The sequence below is a fragment of the Equus quagga genome, chromosome 7, assembly GCF_021613505.1.
Source record: "Equus quagga isolate Etosha38 chromosome 7, UCLA_HA_Equagga_1.0, whole genome shotgun sequence".
Taxonomy (NCBI): Eukaryota; Metazoa; Chordata; class Mammalia; order Perissodactyla; family Equidae; genus Equus; species Equus quagga.
In genome coordinates, this window is record NC_060273.1 from 85,982,581 (window position 1) to 85,997,864 (window position 15,284).

At 37.0% G+C, this 15,284-nt stretch overlaps 1 protein-coding gene across 4 annotated transcripts in view; it reads right to left on the reverse strand.

Annotated features, from left to right (window-relative positions):
* The window catches only part of CDC42SE2 (CDC42 small effector 2), a 102,158-nt gene that overhangs the window by 61,849 nt on the left and 25,025 nt on the right, over positions 1 to 15,284 (reverse strand). The window contains exon 2 of one of the 4 annotated variants that reach the window (XM_046667929.1): positions 7,518 to 7,604. The exons of 2 other annotated variants lie outside the window; for them this stretch is intronic. The gene's annotated coding sequence lies outside the window, so the exon portion shown is untranslated. Of the gene's footprint in view, positions 1 to 7,434; positions 7,605 to 15,284 lie in introns of all 4 variants that reach the window. One more of the 4 variants, XM_046667927.1, reaches the window with a different exon arrangement.

A 15,284-nucleotide genomic window follows, 5' to 3' on the forward strand; every position in this document is an offset into this window, starting at 1 on the left:
TCATATTGTGGCGGCACTGTGTTGCTATGATGCTGAAAGCTATACCACCAGTATTTCAAATACCAGCAGAGTCACCCACATTGAACAGATTTCAGTGGAGCCAGACTAACACAGACTAGGAAGAAGGACCTGGCCACCCACTTCTCAAAAAATGGGCCATGGAAACCAGACAGGGTTCCGCTCAACTGTACACAGGGTCGCTAGGCGTAGGAATCTACTCGAGGGCACTAACAACAGGCTTAGAGCACCAGAATACCAGAATGGAGTCAGAGCCTGGGTCTGGAAAAAAAAAATTAACAGTGGGGCTTGGAAAGATCCTTCACCCACCCTCCACTCCCAACTCATTTAAAAGATCAGCATTTCAGGTGCATAAAATTAAAACCTTCGTGTTTGAGGAAGTCCCAGCTGAAAGGAATGGGCTCAAAAAGTCCTGTTGAGTGACAGGCAGAACTTTAGCCTGAGAAAAGCCCACATCCTAACAATGGCCAGCTCAGTCATGGCAGACACACTTAGGTCCTAGGCCTCTATCAGTCTCAAAGTTTTTTTCCCATAAATCCATTCTTATTCTACCGTTTTTTTGACCCAAATAGCTTTACTCATACCACTATCACAGCCATGATCCTTAACCAAATTACCTCAGCTGGCCTAACACAGTAATTGTTTCCTTTTGGGTGGATAAATTTCTAACTCTGGGAAAATATATAAATCAATATAGAAATGATGAAGTAAACCAAAATCTACAGTATTAATACTTTTGTCCTATTAAATATGTTTGTAATAACTTATTACTATGGTATTTTATGCTCTATTTATTAAGATATTTGAAAGACAAGAAAATTTCATATGCTAAGTTTATAAGTTCAATTTATTGGACTTTTAAGAATTATTTAAGTTTTAGAGAAAATTTGTTTGCTATACTACTAAATCTGCTTTGTTAACTGCTTGAAATACTTGAGAGAATAAGAGAAATGCAACTCTAACTTAAAATGTCTAAGAATGTAAGTAATTAGGCATGAAAGTTGGTTAATATTTAAGGAGTAACATTTATTCTTCCCTATCTGGCATTAAAACCCAATGACAATATAGACAGCACTAATCTTTTAGTGAGTTTTATAGGTCAACCATTTTTAAAGAAAACTACAAAAATAAGAGAGATAAACATAGGAAGATAGTCGGGCAGAAAATTTCTATATCAATCCTAACATTAACATATTTCATTTAATATCACTCCTTATAAATATTTTTCAGTGAACATTAGAGATGTTCACAAATATTTGATGGTAACAATAAATGAAAATAGGTATCTTGCATGTAACTATTTCTTTTCAAGGAAGAAATGGCTTCTTTTATAAAAAGCATGTCTTCTGTCCATATAGCACAAAACAAGCAGAGCATTTTCTCATGCTGCCCAGAAAACACTCCTTAATCAAAACCACAGAAGGGCTGCTTTCATGATTTCTTCATGGAAATCAAGGCCTTTACAGTGAGGACATATAGCAACAGCTACAATAAATTCCAGCTGCTGTGGTAAGAATTATTATACTATGGTTAGCTGCTGAGTGGGCCCAACATTAAGACCACCAATTCTATTTACACAAGCACAGCCTAGCCCCTCAGATGGCAATTGTTTCCAGATACTTCCACCCTGGACAATTAACCAAAGAACCAGAAATTTATTATCAGTTTCCATTCCCTTAAACTGTAAAACTATTATCAGACTTTCAAAAATATTTTCTAGCTATAGATAAAGACAGATATTTTGGACCCTATTGCCAAAACTGAAGAGCTAATGCCAACTATTCTATTCGCTGAAAATCTTCCAACCTCCTTCTTTATAGATATCCTCAAGTTAGAATAGGAGAAACTAAGAGCCATTCAGGGGCAACATTTGAATGAATATCCCATTCTACCTCTGCATTTTAATAATTATCTGTAATATGTACATTTCCTCATTCTTTTACATTTGGTGAATGAATTATTCCTCATGTCTGTCTCTCTATGTGTGTGTGTGTGTGTGTGTTACCCACCTAAACCTACCAGACAGCTTCTAGTAGGTTGGTACCTACAGCAAGACTCTATCAAGTCAGAATGAGAAAACGGAAGGATCAGAAATCAGCCACATGACCACTAAACCAGGGAACCACAACTATTAGTACTAAATACATATTTTCTGGGGTTTTTCCATCTCTAAAATTGATGCAATATTTTCCTATCACTAGCCAAAACATAGTCTATCAAGATGCCTCATTAATCAGATAATTATAAAAATTAACTTATTCAACATACATTCAATGAGCTCCTACTACATGCTAGACCCACATAAACATTTAAAAAACAATACGTATAAAAAATAAAGTAACTATAAGTCAGCAAATTATAAAGTATAATAAACATATTTTTAAACACATAAAAATGAATTTACCAAAAATGTAAGAAGTTTATAGACTTCCAGAGATTAAAACTGAAGTGTAGTGTAAGTAGGTAGAAATAATTGAACAATTTTTAGTTTGTAGCAATTATGACCTGGCAACAATTAACATTTTAAAATCAGACCTACACAGACGTCAAAATAGAATTTTTCAAAATTCTTAATAAAACAGAAGTAAACTGATCTCTTTTACCTTTTATTTGTAAAAAATACTAAAAGGCTGGCTTCATGCTCAATGGTGAAACATTATAAACATTCCAATTAACGTTAAGCATTTAGTGAAACATCAGATGCGTTAAATTAATGAACAAGATAAGATGCTCATTTTAATTACAATGTTCTAGAAGTTCTAGCCAATTGGTAAATGAACCAATATGAGATGTAAAATCTGGAAACGATAAAGCAAAATCATGTATAGTTACAAATAAGAACTACATTCCAAGAAAAGCAAAGTGACTCAATTTTAAGATTAGAAACACTAGGTGAATTTAGTTGTTAGTTGACTAAGCTTAACAAAGAGTGATAATGTTCCTGATGCTAACAATACATGAGTTTTGGCAGTACCACACAATCAAGAGGCAACACAGTGGTGGTTAGGAGCACAGTGGTTGAGGGCACAGACCTCAGAGTCAAACAGATACGGTTAGAATCTCAACTCTACTACCTCCTAGCTGCGTGAACCTTGATAAAGTCACCTAACGTGTCTAGCTTCTTCTCAAGTGTAAAAATGAAGACAGTTTATCAGTTAAGACTATGTTGAAAAGTATACAGTCTGGCATTTAGTAGTTCAACTAATGTAAGGCATTATTATTTGTATTATTAATAACAGAAAGCCACTTGTCCCTTCCTTAAGTAAAAAGAGCATTATATTAAACATAGAGTATGTATACCATATTAACTTTTCTAAAATCTGAAGAATTCTGAAATTCCAAAACCTATCTGGCCTTAAGATTCTGAATAAGAGATTGTGGTCCTGTGCTTTTCTAATGCCTTCTTAAGAAAAAATTATCAATAATAATTTATATCATTTTTTAAAAGTCTGCCAGATTCCAGGTTCCCTACAATTGTTTGTTTTACAGTTCTAGAGATGCCAAGGGTTCAGTAGCAGTCTCCACCATAGAGCTAATCACTAGATGATGGATACTCCTTTTCTCCCAGAATCCTAACCTCAGTTAATAAGAATCTATTCATTAGTAGGATTATTCATGTAACGTCACCCTCTTCCAGTTGACAATAAGCTCTATTAGCAAGGGAATGGAATATGTATTTACCATCTTAACTCTTGTACTTAAAACTTGAATTCTCTAATAAATCCATGAATGGACTGCATTATCTGCCATCTTGCACATCTACATCAGAGACCTACTTGCCTAATTCACAATTCAAGTTTTAGCAAGTCCCTTGAGTTATTACTATATGTAGAATGAGTGATGATAAGGATCTATCAGGATGTTTTTATATACATGTAACATAAAAGCCAAAGCCAACTGAATTAAATAAGGAATTCATTGGCTCATGAACTGAAACGTCTTAGAGGTATACTATCTTCAGGGAAGACTTGATCCAGCAGCTCAACTGAGGTGACCAGGTGTGCTTTTTCTCTGCTCGACTCCTTCAGCGTTGCCTTTTTATTCAAATAGCCTTCCTTTTATGGTCAGAAGATAGGTGACAGGAGTTTAATGACTGTATGTTTTCAGGTTGAAATTCAACAGAAAAAAATATGTGCCTTTATCCCAGCATTCCCAGCAAATGTCCTAAGATCATTCTGATTGATGTGGCTTCAATCACATGCCTGCCACGATTGCTTAGGTTAAGACACATGTTCCATTCTTATAAACTCTTCAAAATATATATGAAATAAAGCACATTAAAGTTGACCTTAGTGACTTGAACGTCTTATATTACTAAATTATAGTATTACTAAATAAAAACTGATGGGTCAAGCACATCATACAACTTTCTCTATCGTCTTAAAAAGTTATTTCCCCAGATTTTAATCACAACCTATCAAGAAAAATAAAAAGTAAATTCTTCCCTGAATGTAAATCACTTTCTGAAGGATTCAGAATGTACAGTCATGTGCCACATAACAACATTTCAGCCAATCACAAACTGCATATACAATGGTGGACCTGTAAGATTAGTACCATACAGCCTAGATGTGCAGTAGGCTATACCATCTAGGTTTGTGTAAGTACTATAGGGGAGGAAGAAATCTTCCTTTACCCTTCTAGGTTCTTCTGGCTGGTCTAAGAATAAATTTACATGTGACAGTTTAATAGGAGAAAAAAAAGTTTAAGAACATGTATACATGGGAGAAACCCAGAAAACCGAATAACATTTCAAAACGGCCAAAAAGGGCCAGCCCGGTGGTGCAGCGGTTAAGTGTGCATGTTCTGCTTTGGTGGCCTGGCTGGGGTTCACCAGTTCAGATCCCGGGTGCAGACATGGCACCGTGGGGCAAGCCATGCTGTGGAAGGCATCCCACATATAAAGTAGAGGAAGATGGGCATGGATGTTAGCTCAGGGCCAGTTTTCCTCAGTGAAAAGAGAAGGATTGGTTAATCTTCCTCAAAAAAAAAAAGAAAGAAACAAAATGGCCAAAAAGTGCTCATCTTAATAACATCCTCAGCTAAAGACAAAAGAAGATGAGAGTGAGGAAAGTCAGGGACTTCAAAGGGAAGGAAGGTAATTCACAGGTAGGTGAAAAGAAGCAAATGTTTGGAAAACAAGTGTTTGTTTGGCCACACAGAAACAGAAAAACACAGAGGAAGCCCAACAAGCAGGCATTTCTGGGTTCCTCCCTGTCTACCACCTAGTTCATGTTATGCTAAGGTGGATAGCTTGCTTCCTGAGACAGGTTTTTTAATCTGAATTCTTTTAGGCAGTTGAGGGGGAGGTAATAAAACTTTCTGAGTCTTTTGTTTCTTAAAGACAATCAGCCTAAAATAATCCTCGTATTAAAGAGACACATTTTTGGGGTGGCAAATTTTGTTCCCCTTCAGTACACTCTATGATGTTCGCCCAATGACAAAATCGCCTAACAATGCATTTCTCAAAGCGTGTCCTTGTTCTTAAGCAACGCATAACTGTATTACCTGATTACCACACAGGTTTATGATTTTTCCTTCTTACATAACTGAGAGCAACACCATAGAAGGGAGAGGTTCTTATCCCACTTTTTCAAAATTATAATAGCAGAATTTAAAGAAAAGATATAAGAGTACATGGATATCTTGAGTTAGACCAAAAGAAATGGTGGTCTTGTTTCATAGGGCTTTAAAATAGAAGTAACTAAATAATCCATCCTGTAACTCAAGACTCCTCTTACTAGACACTAGATTCACCACCAAACCTCCCTACACACACACACACACACACACACACAACTAGGTCCTAAGAACAGAGCAGAGATGTATACTTTAGGGAGTCTTTTTGCAAATGTGCATTCCAAAGCCAAATATAAATTATTCTTGAATTACTATGTTTCTTACTATTCATGTCCTTCATTCCTATAATTAGCATAGAAAAAAAAGAGGTACACATTCTGTTTTTATAACAGTGAAGAAAGTAAAATTTATTAGATTGAAAGCCAATACAGTCATGCGTTTCATAGTGTTTTGGTCAATGGCGGGCCGCATATACGACAGTGGACCCATAAGATTAGTAGCATATAGCCTAGGTGTGTAGTAGGCTATACAATCTAGGTTTGTGTAAATACACTCTATGATGTTTGCACAACAAAACTACCTAATGACACATTTCTCAGAACATATCCCCATCATACTCAAACATATAGGAGAGGAGCTGATTTTGACAGTAAAGTTGGACAAAAACAAAAGGCAAAATCCAAGCAACATTTTTTAGAGTAGAACTAACCACTTGAAAATGTGTTACAAATCAGTCATCTTAAGTCAAAAGCCAAACTTCATTCATAATCCTAGAGGGAAGCAGTGTGGTTAAAGAAAACAATGTGAATTAAAAGAAAATCTCTACAACTATTCAATTCTGTGGATGGGTTTTTCAAATACTCTACTGTTCAAATAATTCAATTCAACAAATATGCACTGATGGCTTCATTAAGAATATAGTACTGGTGTTGCACACAGAAGGCATATAAACACAGCTCTTGACTTTCCAAAGTTTATAAAGTGCTACAAAGGCAACAAACACAAACACACACTACTGGACAACACAAAACATAATCAAATAGAAATGCATGAGACACTAAAGACAGTGGGTAATCACAAGAGGAGAAATCAAATGAATCAGGATGATTTCTGCAGTATGTAGCCAGAAAATCTAAGGGCAAAACTGCTTAAACAATAAGGAAATTTCTCTCACATAACAAGGAATTCTCAGTTAGGGTAGTTCTAGACATAGTAAATGGGCCTCCACTCCTCTGCAATTCTCTTGCCTGTGCCCTCCTGCCCTCCTTTTAACCTTCAGACTAGTAGCAAGATGGCTGCAGGAGTTCCAGATGTCACATCCAGATAAAATAAGCTCTAGGGAGAAGAAGGGCCATTTCTTTTCTTTCTTCTTTCTCAAATGCAAGAAAACATTTCCCAGAAGCCTCCTGCAGACTTCTCTTTTATTTCCCATTGGCACAACTGGATCTCAAGGCCATTCCTAAAACAATCACTTCCAAAGGAAATGAGACCTACCATAACTAAGATTAGAATGGATGCTGGTAACTACCATAACCATCCCTTTAGTGTTGGCTGAATATTTCAAGGAAGACAGGCCTTGGATGACAGTATGGTTTGGACTGGGGATGAAATAAAAGAGATAAATACATATGCAAAGGAAGGGACGTGCCCAAAAGTCAAACTGCAATCACGTATTAAACATGCTGTTAGGAATAAATTCTCTTAAAAGTGCACTGTTGTCAGTCTCTACAATACAAAAATTAACTTACTATTCAACAGTCAGTAAATGGAGGAGGAGTAGTCCTCTTTTTACAGAAAGGATTTAGATTAATTATCAGTGGGGGTAGTCAGACTCACCACTCCTTGTCAACAGGCACCCACTCAGCTATCTCTAGGCTGAGAACACTCCGTATTATGCATACAGATGACTGCAGACTCACTGTCAATGGAAGTTGTTCCTTGAAGTTTTCTTCTCCTTTGGGTTCAAGGTTTTACTCAAAATTCCACACAAACACACCTGGCCCTATCTGCAAATGAAAGCATGCGATTAGGAGGCAAAAAGCTGCAGGGAGCAAGTTCCCCTTCCCCCCCTATCCAGAATTAACTGATCCATATGAAAACTGAACTTAAACACCAGATTCACTAAGCACCATGTTCAAACTAAGCAACCTGCATTTCAAAGGTTGTGATGTACTTATTACACAGTTTCCACCCTTTCCCTATCATATAAATTTATTGTTGTGTCCACAGTACACTAGGTGCAACTCTTACCAAAGGTCACCCACTGGGCAGAATCCAACACACGTTTGGTGGACCCACCCAAGACTGGCCTACACAGCATGTTAAAGGATAGCTGCCTACATTTATAAATCAGAAAATTTAACATAAAAAATCAAGATTTCTGACCTCTTTTGGAAAAAACCCCAGAAGATCTGGCAATACTGGGCCTACATTTCCACACAGTAACAATCCGTTGGAGCTGATTAGCAGCCAATCCTTCAGATGGGACCTGGGCTTTCCAGTTCTCCACAGATGGCATCACTTTCTTATATTATAACCTGACTCACAGTTATCTGCCTGAACCCTGTTGGCATCTGAGCTTGCAAAACCTGCTATGTATCTATCATAGCTCATAGGGCACATTTATTACCGTCAAAGCCAACCATGTTTTTCTGCCTTGAGGATACAACATAGCATAGGGATAACTACATTGGCTTTGCAGTCAGAGGGTCCTAGGTTTGAGTTCTAATTCTGCAAATGACTAGCTGTGTGACCTTAGGCCTGTTTTCACCTCTCTAAGATATATTTCTTCATTTACAAGCCTGTAAATAAACATATAAGCACTTAACAGTCAACAAACAAAAGGCCTAAAGCCTAACACGTCCAAGCTGAACTGATAACTCAAATCCATTACTCCTTCAGTCTTCCTCTTAGTAAATCGCTCTGCGATCCACGTAGTTAGTGCTCATGCCTCAACCTCAAAGTCCTTATTATATACTCTGCTTCATCCTCCCCAAACCATCACCAAGGCAGTTGTTTCTCTCTCTAAAATATATAATTTTTAACAGATTCTTAGAATCCCACAAAACCAAACAGCAATTCCTCCCTCAGAATCAATCACTTTCCTGAAAACTGCCTAAAAATTCAACTATTTAAACAATGGTAGCTTGAAATTTCAAGGTTCTGTATTACGAGGAATATTATTTCCTTACACAGAAAGTGAAAACAAAATAATGAGGATGCCACACATCACTCCTTGCAAGGCACTGATTCATTGCATTCTGTAAGCTTACACATTTCTTCAAATCTAAACTGATAATGAACTAGGACATCATGCTTAATCTGAAAATGAGTTTGAGAAAACAGATGAGAACTAATAAGTGAGTTCAGGAAGGTTGCAGGATACAGGATCAATACTCAAAAACCAATTGTTTCTACAGAACAACTGTTCAAAGAACAATCAGAAACTGAAATTTTAAGAAATAATTTTATTGGGTGTCACCAGAAAATATGAAATAATTAGGAATAAATTATCAAATGATGTGCAACGAAGAAAAATAAATGGAGAGATACACCATGTTCATAAATCCAGGGATTCAATGCTGTTAACATGTCAATTTTCCTCAATTTGAGAAAAGATTTAATGCATCTCTGATGAAAATCCCAGCAGTTTTTGTACAAATTGACAAGCTGATTCTAAAATTCATATAGAAATGCAAATAACTTAGAATATCCAAAACAACTTCAAAGAACAATACTAGAAGCCTTTATATTACCTGATTTCAAGATTTGTTATAAAACTACAAAAATCAAGATAGCGTGGTACCAGCTTGAAGAGACAAATAGATCAATAAAACAAAATTGAGAGTCCAGAAATAGACCTACACACATATGGTCAATTGATTTTCCAAAAAGGTGCAGAAGCAACTCAGTGGGGAGAGGACAGCCTTTTCAACAAAGAGAGCTGGAGTGACTGGATATCCATACCTCGTACAATATAAAAAAAATGAACTCAAAATGGATCATAGACCTAAAGGTAAAACCTAAAACTATAAAACTTCATGAAAAAACATAGGGGAAAACTTTTGTGGCCTTGGCTTAGGCAAAGATTTCTTAGATACAACACAAAAGGCTGATACATAAAAGACAAAAGTGACAAACAGGACTTCACCAAAATTACTAATTTCTGCCACTTGCAAGACACTGTTAATAGAATGAAGGACAATTCACATAGTGGAAGAAAATATACACAAATCATGTTCTCTGAAAATAGACTTGTATTCAGAATGTAGAAAGAACACTCAAAATTCAATAATAAGAAAACCCAATTTAAAAAAAGGGACAAATGATCTGAACACACTCTTCACCAATGATATACATGTAGCAACCAAGCACAAGGACATATGCCAAACATCATTATTCATCAGGAAAATATGAGTGTTGACAAAGATATGGAGCAACTGGAATTCTAATATGCTGTTGGTGAGAATGCGAAATGGTAAAACCACTTCAGAATAGAGTTTGGCAGTTTCTTAAAAAATTAAACACACATTTACCGTACAACTCAGCCATTCTGTTCCTAGGTATTTACCTAAGAGAAATGAAAATGCATGTCCACAAAAGATGGTTTATAGCAGCTTTATTTATAATAGACAAAAACTTGAAACAACCCAACTGTCCATCAACAGGTAAATGGATAAACAAGGTGTGGTATAACCATTCAATGTATTACTACTTGTAATAAAAAATAATGAACTTTTATGCATTCATCAACATGGATGAATCTCAAAATAATTATGCTAAGAAGCCACAACAGTATATACTGTAAAATTCATTTATATAAAATTCTAGAATCTCAAGTAATAGGAAGCAGTTCAGCTGACTGCCTGGGAATAGGGGTGGGTAAGAGGGAAGGCCTACAAATGGATGAAAAGAAACTTCTGCAGTGATGTATTTTTCACAGACAGACACACACACACACACACACACACACAGACATATTTATATATACGTGAATATGTATAGTCAAATATATATTAAATATTTATATAGTCAAATATATATTTTTTCAGACATATTTTTCACAGCGATATATATGTCAAAATTTATCAAACTGAACACTTTAAAAATGTGCAGTTAGGGGCCGGTCCTGTGGCCGAGTGGTTAAGTTCACGCGCTCTGCTACTACAGCCCAGGGTTTCGCTGGTTCGAATCCTGGGCGTGGACATGGCACAGCTCGTCAGGTCACGTTGAGGCGGGGTCCCATATGCCACAACTACAAGGACCTGCAACTAAGATATACAACTATGTACCAGGGGGATTTGGGGAGATAAAGCAGGGGAAAAAAAAAGTTATATTAAAAGAAACGTGCAGTTAGGGGCCGGCCCCGTGGCCAAGCGGTTAAGTTTGCGCACTCCGCTGTGGCAGCCCAGGGTTTCACTGGTTCGCATCCTGGGTGCGGACATGGCACTGCTCATCAGCCCACGTTGAGGTGGCGTCCAATGTGCCACAACTAGAAGGACCCACAACTAAAAAATATACAACTATACAACTATGTACTGGGGGAATTTGGGGCAAAAAAGCAGAAAGAAAAAAAAAGATTGGCAACAACTGTTAGCTCAGGTGCCAAGCTTTAAAAAAAAAAAAATAGTAAAAATGTGCAGTTAATTTTAAGTTTAAAACAAAGTAACTCCCCGCATATTAATAATTGGTAGCAAGACTGATTAATACAAAAAGCAAGACTTTTTCAATGCATTAAGTTTGAAAATCATGGCCACGATCTTTCTCTTCAGAAAATAATTCTTTCAGGGGCTGGCCCCGTGGCCGAGTGGTTAAGTTCGCGCGCTCCGCTGCAGGCGGCCCAGTGTTTCGTCAGTTCGAATCCTGGGCGCGGACATGGCACTGCTCATCAGACCATGCTGAGGCAGCGTCCCACATGCCACAACTAGAAGAACCCACAACGAAGAATACACAACTATGTACCGGGGGGCTTTGGGGAGAAAAAGGAAAAAATAAAATCTTTAAAAAAAAAAAAAAAGAAAAGAATTCTTTCAAAGGTATATCATCTCAATACTAAGGATCAAAAACATAATTACTGATCACAAAGAGAACCTAACCAAAACAGCATTCTAACTAACCTAGTGTAATTTGAGATAGGCAAAAAGGAAATTTGGTTTCAACATTATTCAGTCAACTGTAGTCCACAATGTACCTTAAATATTAAGCTATTTTATTGCCAACCAAAAAGATATTTTAATATAATCATTTGAATAGCATTCATCTGGGTATCACTACTAAAATGTATTTTGAATTCTGCTTAGAATGAATGAAGAAGTCATGAAATCAGATCCAATTTAATTGTTAAGTGCTGGCATAGCTTGGTGCTTTCTGTACCACATTAGATGTCACCTCTACTCCCATCTGCCTGTTATTTATACTGAAGAGACAAACTGCATTATCTCAGCTGAATTTAACCACTAAATTTTTAGACAATATCAAAAGTGTGAACTCTTGTCTCTACCCAGAGATTTCTATTCTCCAAGTTAATCAGTCTCAGTTTCATCATATTTCTACGAAAAAAAGGCTGCATCTTTAAAGAAATGAGTTAACAGTGCTACCTCTGAATACTTTTAAGGCAGTCACAGAGAAAACTTAGACTAGTTCTGCATCATCCCAAATACCAGAACTAGAGTGAATGAGTGGAGGTTCTATGTTCCACATATTAGAACATCTTTCTGAGTCACTGCTGCCTAAAGGAGGAATGTCCTGCCTTGGGACACCTATCATCAGCAGTCAGGATATTAGGATAGTGATTCAAAAGTCCCATAGATAGTCAATTGACACCAACTTTATGATTCCTTACAATCCTCAAATCCTCTTATGAATTTAAAAATAAATCTATTTTTAAGTGCCTAAATGCACTGCAATTCAAAAGTTTTAAATTTAAGCTGATCAAACTACGAGAAGCTAAAGTCCTAAATCTTACAGTAATATTTTTGTTTAGTTCCACTTTTCCCCAAAGGATAGTGGCTTAAATTATCAGGCCTTGACCCTATTAAATTACTCCGATGTTGAATGAAAAGTATGTGCTAAATACGTGTCCCATTTCCTCAATCATTTAACGTCAAACACCAATTCCCTTTTTCTTCCCAAAGAAATATAGATCTGACAGGGAAAAAGAAAGATCTGTAAGAAATCTAGTCCAATTTCCTGATGTTACAGACTCAAAAAGGTAAAGAAATTTGCCCCAAATCTCATAACTAGTCAGTATAATGCCTATTAGCACTCCAATAAATCACCACCATTTATTTCCTCCAAAAGAACACTGTAAAAAAACGCATATAACCATTCACTTAGTTTAAGTGAAAAGTTACCTGGGCAATAATGTCATAGCCAGTGGTGATACTGTTAAGACTCAAGACATTTTGGTTTGCCTCTGGCTATTGTTTGCTGGTGCTGTTCACATTCCTAAGATTCTAAAGGGTTACAGAAATGGATACAGGTGAGGGTGTATATGTGGGCAGCTGTGAATGAGGCAAAATTTTTAAACAAGGGGAAAGAATTTATTTCTAATTGCTAGAATTTCAGAATCTGATGGAAAAGGCTGCATATGCCTGAATAAGAAATAGCAAAGGAGTGATGAGGTAATAAAGATGGACTACTGGTGGGATGCAAAATGGTACAATCACTTTGGAAACAGTGTGGCCATTTTCTCACATACATTCACCAGGCACCCAAACAAACCCACCCCCAAGAGAAATGAAAATACATGTCCACACAAAGAATATGGGCTAGTGGAGGCAGTACAGGACAGCAGTTAAGAAAACAGGCTCTGGAGTCACAGTCTGAATTCTGGCTCTGCCACTTACTAAACGTATTGACTTTAGGCAAGTTGTTCACCATGCCCCACTTTCCTAAACTGTAAAATGGAAATAATGTATAAGGCTATTATGAGGTTTAAATTAGGTTAATACATGTAAAATGCCTGGAACATGGTCTGGCATAATGTAAGCTTCAGAAGTATAGCCATTAGAAGGGGAATGTGGTTTAATACATGATGTAACATTATGACAGTGATTTTATTAGCAAGTCAGAGCAGATTTTTAAATACATATACACATCCACAGCAACTGCGTACAACGTAGTGTTTAAGAGTTTACTTGGATTTGTTTATGGTCAATATTAAGCCTTTCACTGTTTCCAATTCTGACGGCCGTGGAGAATTGCAGGCAAGATATTTTCCCTTCCTGAGATTTGGTTTCAACGACCTTATATGAAGACAAGACCACTTACCTCAGAGGATTATTGTAAGAATGTAGTAAGATGTATAAAATGTTTAGTAAAGTGCTTGGCACATGTTAGCTAAAAACTGATACTACTTTATTACACTATTACTGAAATAAGTACATTATAACTAGAGTAACCATTTGTCCTTATTTGCTTATGATAGTCCCAGTTTATGCAGGTTTTCACAATGAATTACTAACAGCCATTCCCCTTTCTATTTTATCACAATATGTCCCAATTTAGATGATATATTATCTCAATATGTCCTAGTTTAGATGATAAATTATATGTTCACCCTAACTGATAACTGAAATACTTTCAAGATTTTCCCTCTATTTAGTTCTTCATCCTCTTAAAGCTTCTCTTATTCCTTTTTTAGTGACATTATCTCTTTGCTCCCCAACTCACTGTCCCCCTTTTCCAAGCATACACACACACAGTCTCGCCCTCCTTATCTCCTTATCCAGGTGCTCTGTGACCTCAATGCTGCAAGTCCGGGTTCCTCTGTGGTCCCCTATTCCTCAGCAACGTCAGGTTTCCCAAACCTAATCTTTCTCAAATTCCTATCTGTCCCTTCAATTTGAATTGCAGAATAAAACCTAGTGACCTAAAAATACCACCACCACCAATAATGGATGAAAATTTTAGCTCTCTTGGCTTATCTACATTTTAACCAGTAATTCTAGAGAGACAATGCCTTAACACAAAGTAGAGAATATCTAATAACAAAATTTCAGATACCGTGACAGCTGAGTAGGGGAGATCATTTAAGGACCATTTTTACTCCTCAAATCAAACAATTTCATTCAGTTTCTACTAAATAAATATATCAGAACAGCCTTGATTTCCTTCTTTTTTGCCAGTTCCCAAATAATCCAGTCAAAAACAACAAAGGCTCCAATATTAGTTAACAGTTCTTAAGGATTTTGTCCTGTGCCCTCCCCTATCACTCTACAAATGCTCCCCTAGGTTGTAGGGATCACTACCAGGAGCTCAATTACCATATGTAAACTAATGACAGCCAAATCTACGTTTCCAGCCAAAGCTCTATCCCCAGCCCAAAGCTCTCAGCCTAGATGTCGTTCAGTTTCTTTCTTTCTTTATTTTTTTTGAGGAAGATTAGCCCTGAGCTAACATCTGCTGCCAATCCTCCTCTCTTTAGCTGAGGAAAAGTGGCCCCGAGCTAACATCCGTGCCCATCTTCCTCTACTCTATATGTGGGACACCTGCTACAGCATGGCTTAACAAGCGGTGCGTAGGTCCGCACCCAGGATCCGAACCGGCGAACCCAGGGCTGCCAAAGCAGAACTGAACCGCTGCACCACCAGGCCAGCCCAGTGTCATTCAGTTTAACTTCACATATCCAATTGCATATAGTACCTCTCCACCTGGATGCACGACCTCTGTGCCAAGCTTAACTG